Raw genomic sequence first — 6,783 nt, forward strand, 5'->3', positions numbered from 1 at the left:
CCTGTGTGCTATCCATGCCAAACGTGTAACAATTATGCCAAAAGATATCCAGCTAGCACGCCGCATACTCGGAGAACGTGCTTAAGAGTCCATTGTGAGGGGAAACATTTCATTCTCAAAAAAAAATTTTTTTCCCTCTTCTTCCTGTTATCAGTAGTTCTGAATGTTAGATATTTTTTCCATGGGGTCAAAGGTACCTAAGTATATGATTGCGAGTGGAAACATAGGGGACAGAATCAGGTATTGGCAGTTTCTCCACGTTCATTTGTGTGTGAATTTTTAATATAAATGCAAGATGTAAAGCATTAATGCAAGCAAAATGTTTCAGTGAACACATTTCAACAGTTCAACTTTATAACAATTATAAATAAACCTGTTAAAATTTTCTGGACAATGCCAGCATTTGGATTTTTTAAAAATAAGTAAATTTCTTACTGACGGCAAAAAAAAAAAACCAAAAAACAAAAACAAAAAAAAAACCCAAAAAACAAAAAAATCATCTTCTCCTTTCCTGTTTCCTATCTCTGGGGCAACCCCAGGTACCCCTGTTTCTCCTGCACAGTTTCCGAGCGCTATGTGTGTGTCTGGTGCCTGTAGAGACAGAGAGAGTATTGTATTGTCTAGGACTCTAGTTACAGATAGTTGTTAGCTGGTGTATGGGTGCTGAGAACAGAACTTGGGTCCTCTGCAAGAGCAGCCAGTGCCCTTAACCACTGAGCCATCTCTCCAGCCTTCAGGTGACTTTTAAAACTTAGTTCAAACAACGGCTGGTATGTAGTTTCTTATTTCAGCTAACTCAGTACGTCATTGTCCCCTCCTTTAGAACTTTATTAGTTCTGTCTTCTGTTTATTTACTGGAACCCATTCTCTTTTCCCACTATAAGCATTTGTGCTCTCTCTCTCTCTCTCTCTCTCTCTCTCTCTCTCTCTTAAAGGTTTATTTATTTGTTTCATGTATGTGAGTAAACTGTTGCTGTCTTCAGACACACCAGAAGAGGGCATTGGATCCCATTACAGATGGTTGTGAGCCACCATGTGGTTGCTGGGATCTGAACTCAGGACCTCTGGAAGAGCAGTCAGTGCTCTTAACCGCTGAGCCATCTCTCCAGCCCCCGTGTGCTCTCTCTTGCCACCACCCTCATCCCAGTTATTGATGGTACGACCACCAACTCTTCTTTCTCCTCTACACACGCCTGTCCATGTGGCTGGCTCACTCTGTAGGGAATTGTCATTTCTGGAAAGACTGAGTTGACTTTTGCTTGCTGAATCCGCACCTTGTGAGTTAAATGCCTCTTGGGAGTTTTTGTACGAACTTCAGGACATTTTTCAGTAGCTTCGACCTTACTTTACTGCAGAATGTTAACACTGCTTCCATGGCTGCACCCTACTGTCTCTTAAGCTTCTCAAGAGGAGTCAGTTTGCTCCTCTTCATAGCCTATCTCAGATATTTCTGCCAGCACACAGTAGGAGCTCATTATGTTCCTTGAATTGAGCCAATCTGTAAATCAAATATTCATTAAATACTACAAAACTATGATAAACTTGCCCTTAACATTTTACTACAACAGTGTCTTCTTCCTTCCTTCCTTCCTTCCTTGCTTCCTTCCTTCCTTCCTTCCTTTCTTAATTTCTTTCTTTCTTTCTTTCTTTCTTTCTCTCTTCCTTTTAGACAGCAGGGTCCCACTATGTAGAACTCACGATGTAGGCCTGGCTGGCCTCAAACTCACAGAATCCACCTGCCTCTTGCCTTCTGAGTGCAGGCATTAAATGCATGCACCACTATACCAGGCTTGGGTCTCTTAACTTTAATTGGAAATATACTTACCTTTTAACTAATTGACATAAGCAAATAATATTTATAAATTTTCTTTCTTTCTTTCTTCCTCCTCCTCTTCCTCTCTTTTTCCTCTTCCTCTTCCTCCTCCTCCTCCTTTAATGTTTATTTATGTGGGTATTTTGCCTGTAAATACTAGAGTTTCTGTACCCACGTGCATGCAGTGCTTGAAGAGGCCAACAGAGTGCCTCAGACGCCTCTGGGACTGGAGTTACAGATGGTTGGGAACTGCCACATGGATGCTGGGAATCGAATCTGGGTCTTCTACAAGAACAGCCAGTGCTCATAACTGCTGAGCCATCTTTCCCCTGAGACGAAGATTATTTTTGAGACAAGGTTTTACCATGTAACCCAGAGCTTGGGATCGTCCTGCCCCAGCATCTGAAGTCTGAGATATGAGCCACTATGCCTGACCTGTATCAGGACAGGAAATGGTTAAAGCTGGAAATACTAAATAATGATATAGTATTTCACTTTGTTTGGTCTTTGACTAATGTAGCAACTCAACTACTTGATTAAATGACTATCCTTTTATGAAATAGCAATATTCCTGAAGAGTAGATGATAACACTAGAAATTAAATTATAAATGTATAATCTCTCTTTAAGGAAGATATTAGTGAAACTTCTAGAATAAAAAGAATTCCTCCAGAATAGCATATAATTTTGGAGAAGCCTCCTCCTACTGTGCTGGAGTGTCAGTTCTCCATTTAGGTGTTTCTCATTATATCTAGTGTCAGGACAAAGCATGAGTAGGTTACAGATATAATCAGTTCAATGGAGAAAAAGCCTAGCAAACTTAGGCATGGTGGGACAAGCTTTTGAATCAGGCACTTGAGAGGCCGAGGAGGGAGGACTGCTGTGAGTTTGAGGCCAGCCTACGCTACATAGTTAGCTTTGTTGCCTCAAAATAGGGTTATATACACACACACATATGAATATATACATAATAGAAATACATAACGAGCATGTATATTTCACATATATATGTATGTATGTATGTCTAACCTTTAAGTGTTTATGCATGGAGCTAGAAAGATGGCTCAGTGGTTAAGAGGACTTGCAGCTCTTCCAGAGGACCTGAGTTTGGATCCCAGCCTATGTCCGTCTATAACTCCGGCTGTAGAAGATCCAGCGCTCTCTTCTTGACTCTGAGGGCACACGTGTGTTCATGGTGTACACAAAGTCACATACACAGCCACATAAGATAAGGAAATAAATCAACCTTCAAATATTGCCATATACCACTAGTGCCATCTTTCCCCCTTACAGACATTACTGAAACCTAGATAATTTAACAAACAGGTCATTGGCCATGTATGCACAAATTCATTCAGAGGGTCGCTGAAAGGCTTAATATCTTCTTACTTTGCTCTTAATCTCAGGACACTCAAAATGCCTTGGGACTCTCCTAGTGTCCTGTGTTGAGTTAATCTAACCATCTACTGTGTGGAAACCATTCCCTCAAGTCAGGCTGGCCGGGGCTGACCCTGCCAGCATGTGTGTTGCTCTCCTGTGTGATAGAAAGGCAGTGCGTTGAGCTTTTCACTTCTCTTTGAGCCTATACAGGAAAAGTCTCAGTCAGGCTCTGCCTGGCCCTGGAAGGGGTGAGCCTGGCACATTGTAAAGACCTGATGGGGGGGTGGGCTGAGAAACCCACGCTAGGTCGCCAGTTTAGCTAAGGACAACATTGACTCCCAGTTGTTCCAAGAACATTTTTATTATTGTACTGTTGCCCATTCGATTCGTTCCTGGCAAGGAAACACTAAGCATTCAGGCACTGCTGTGAGAGAGAGCAGCTCACATCTGCCCTGGTTTCCACTCATTCCCTGGATCCTCTGGCTCCAGAGCACATAACCCTCTGCGGTCTTCAGCTCTCGTCCTGACCTGGTGAGAAAGTTCATATGGCCACTGGCAGCAGAGGATGAGAAGTTCGAGCTTTGCTCCAACAAATACACCACAGAGCCTTGGAAAAGGAGGAACATGGCAGGGTTTTCTTCTTTCCAGTTACTCAGTAAATGTGTGATTGTGTGTGTGTGTGTGTGTGTGTGAGAGAGAGAGAGAGAGAGAGAGAGAGAGAGAGAGAGAAGCACTCTTAAAGAATAGAGTGACTTTGGGAGATCCATGCTTTCTTCATGACCTGCTTGTATGTTGCTTATAGACACTGAATTCACATTTTTCCCTTTAACTCAAAACTTGTTCCTGGGCCCCTAACAAGTTGAGTAAGCCCAGTGGATGGCTTCATGCAGGAACATGTGTGCACTATAAATTGGACTGGATGGGTTCTGAAAAAATAAGGCACAAAGCTGGGAGGGGACTGGGAAGAAGAGCAGTGAGTGAGGTCAAGCTATACTGTAGGAAATTCTCAAAAAATTACAAAAATATATAATTAAAAATGTGCCATGTTTTAAACTACGTAGCATAGATGGGAAACTTGTTAGGGGTAGACCAGAAAGAGAGAGGAAAGAAAGAAAACAGCACACAGTAGGTATTATTAATATAGAGAACTCATTATATATATGAATATGTAATATATTTATATAGTGAATTAATATACTGAATATAGAGATCTGCCTTCTGCTTCCCGATTACTGGATTAAAGGCATACACTGTCATGCTCAGCTTGAAAATGTTATTTCAGAGCTGGTGAGATGGCTCAGCGGGTAAGAGCACTGATTGCTCTTCCGAAAGTCCTGAGTTCGGATCCCAGCAATCACATGGTGGCTCATAACCATCTGTAATGAGATCTGACGCCCTCTTCTGGTGCGTCTGAAGACAACTACAGTGTATTACGCCAGAGCGAGCAGGGCCAGAGCGAGCAGGGCCAGAGCGAGCAGGGCTGGCGAAAGCAGGGCCAGCAGAGGTCCTGAGTTCAATTCCCAGCAGCCACACACATGATAGTTCGCAGCCATCAAACAGATACAGTGTACTCATACCCATAAAATAAAATAAATCTTAAAAAAAAAAGAAAATGTTATTTCATTTATTTGTGTGTGTGTGTGCATGTGCGTGTGTGTGTGTGTGTGTGTGTGTGTGTGTGTGTGTGTGTGTGTGAATGTGTGTACACCACTGCATGCATGTGGAGACCAGAGGATACCTTGCATGAGTTGGTTCTCTTAGTATCATGTTAGTCCTGTGCGTGGGGATGCTGCTCTTTGGTTCTGCACTGGCCTAGCATGTGCAAAGCCCTGAGCTTGATCTCCAGAACTGCAATAAATAAGCAAACACACAGTCTTTAGTCTCTGAATGGGCCGGAGTAATGGCCAGCCTCGGGCCCTCCTCCTAATCCACAGAGCCCTGGCTGGCCTCAGCCCTCCCCCTAATCCACAGAGCCCTGGCTAGCCTTGGCCCTCCTCCTAATCCTTAGATCCCTGACTGGCCTCGGCCCTCCTCCTAATCCACAGAGCCCTACCTGGCCTCAGCCCTCCCCCTAATCCACAGAGCCCTGGCTAGCCTCGGCCTTCCTCCTAATCCTTAGATCCCTGACTGGCCTCGGCGGCCCTCCTCCTAGTCCATAGAACCCTAGCTGGCCTTGGCCCTCCTCCTAGTCCATAGAGCCCTGACTGGCCTCTGCAGCCCTCCTCCTAGTCCATAGAGCCCTGGCTGGCCTTGGCCCTCCTCCTAGTTCACAGATCCCTGGCTGGCCTCGGGCCTCCTCCTAGTCCACAAGCCCTGGCTGAACAGCTTGATCAGCATATGAAGAGTGGAAAGGGAAGGTTCCCCCTGGACTGATAGTTTGGGGTGATTGCAACAAAAGATACTTCTTAGACTCTTTCTTTCTGGCTAATAGATTTTAGTAGGTTTTACCCATTCTTGTAAAAGCATAATGGTAATGATAACAGAAGAGATACAAGGACACATTGAAGTAATGTGGCCCCACGCACGCCTCCACATGACCTCCTGGGTGCAGTATGCCTGTGGCTACCCTTGTGCTGTGCTCTGCTTTCTGTCCCACAGACCCTTACACTTGACACTAACTTCCAGCTACAGACATCAGTCTTTCTTTCCGTAGACTTAGTCACAAGTTCATTTTTTAGCATAAGAGCCATTTTCCTGGAATCACTACAATAACGTTGTTTTCATTTCAATGTAACATTCGCTTTCACTCAGCTTTCAAACCATGTGTTATTCTTTTTTGAACTTCCTACTCTGTGCATGGGAAGCCAAAATTCTGTTCTCACAGAGATGAATTCCGTCGAAATGATAAAGACAGACAAACAAGATAAGGGAAGCTCTCAAAGGAGGTGATGCTGTGCAGAAAGGGAAGGGAAGGGTGGGAGGGAAGCTTTGGGAGTCTGCACCCATTTCACAGGAGTCACTTGATGCCCTTTTGAGTTAGCTCCCCTCCACCTGTCTCAGCAGATATCCAACAATGCACTGTGCTATGCCAATGGACAAAAGTAGGAGGGGAAACATTGTTTGTGAAATGAGATAATTATAAAAAAAAAGTGTGATTATGAACTCTGATAAAATTAATAAAGGAAATACAGTTAAAATTAAATCCATATCAGAGGATCCAAATATAGTTAAAGGGGGCTAGAAATAGTTTTAAAAAGAAGAATGAGGGCTGGAGAGATGGCTCAGTGGGTAAGAGCACTGGCTGCTCTTCCGAAGGTCCTGAGTTCAAATCCCAGCAACCACATGGTGGCTCACAACCATCTGTAATGAGATTTGACGCCCTCTTCTGGAGTGTCTGAAGACAGCTACAGTGTACTTACATATAATAAATAAATAAATCTTTAAAAAGAAAAAAAAAGAAGAATGACCAATTCACAATTTCAGTTGTGAGCAAGAGCATACTGAGCAAACAGGCAAAAGTGAGGGAAGAGCAGAGTCTGGAAGACAAAAGGAATAGTGTCTAGTAGGCTGAAGGCAGAAAGAAGCTCTGGTGGTGACGGTGCTGCTGGTGGTGGTGGTGGTGGAGGTGGTGGTGGTGGCGGAGGTGGTGGT

The sequence above is a fragment of the Mastomys coucha genome, unplaced genomic scaffold, assembly GCF_008632895.1.
Source record: "Mastomys coucha isolate ucsf_1 unplaced genomic scaffold, UCSF_Mcou_1 pScaffold20, whole genome shotgun sequence".
Lineage (NCBI taxonomy): Eukaryota > Metazoa > Chordata > Mammalia > Rodentia > Muridae > Mastomys > Mastomys coucha.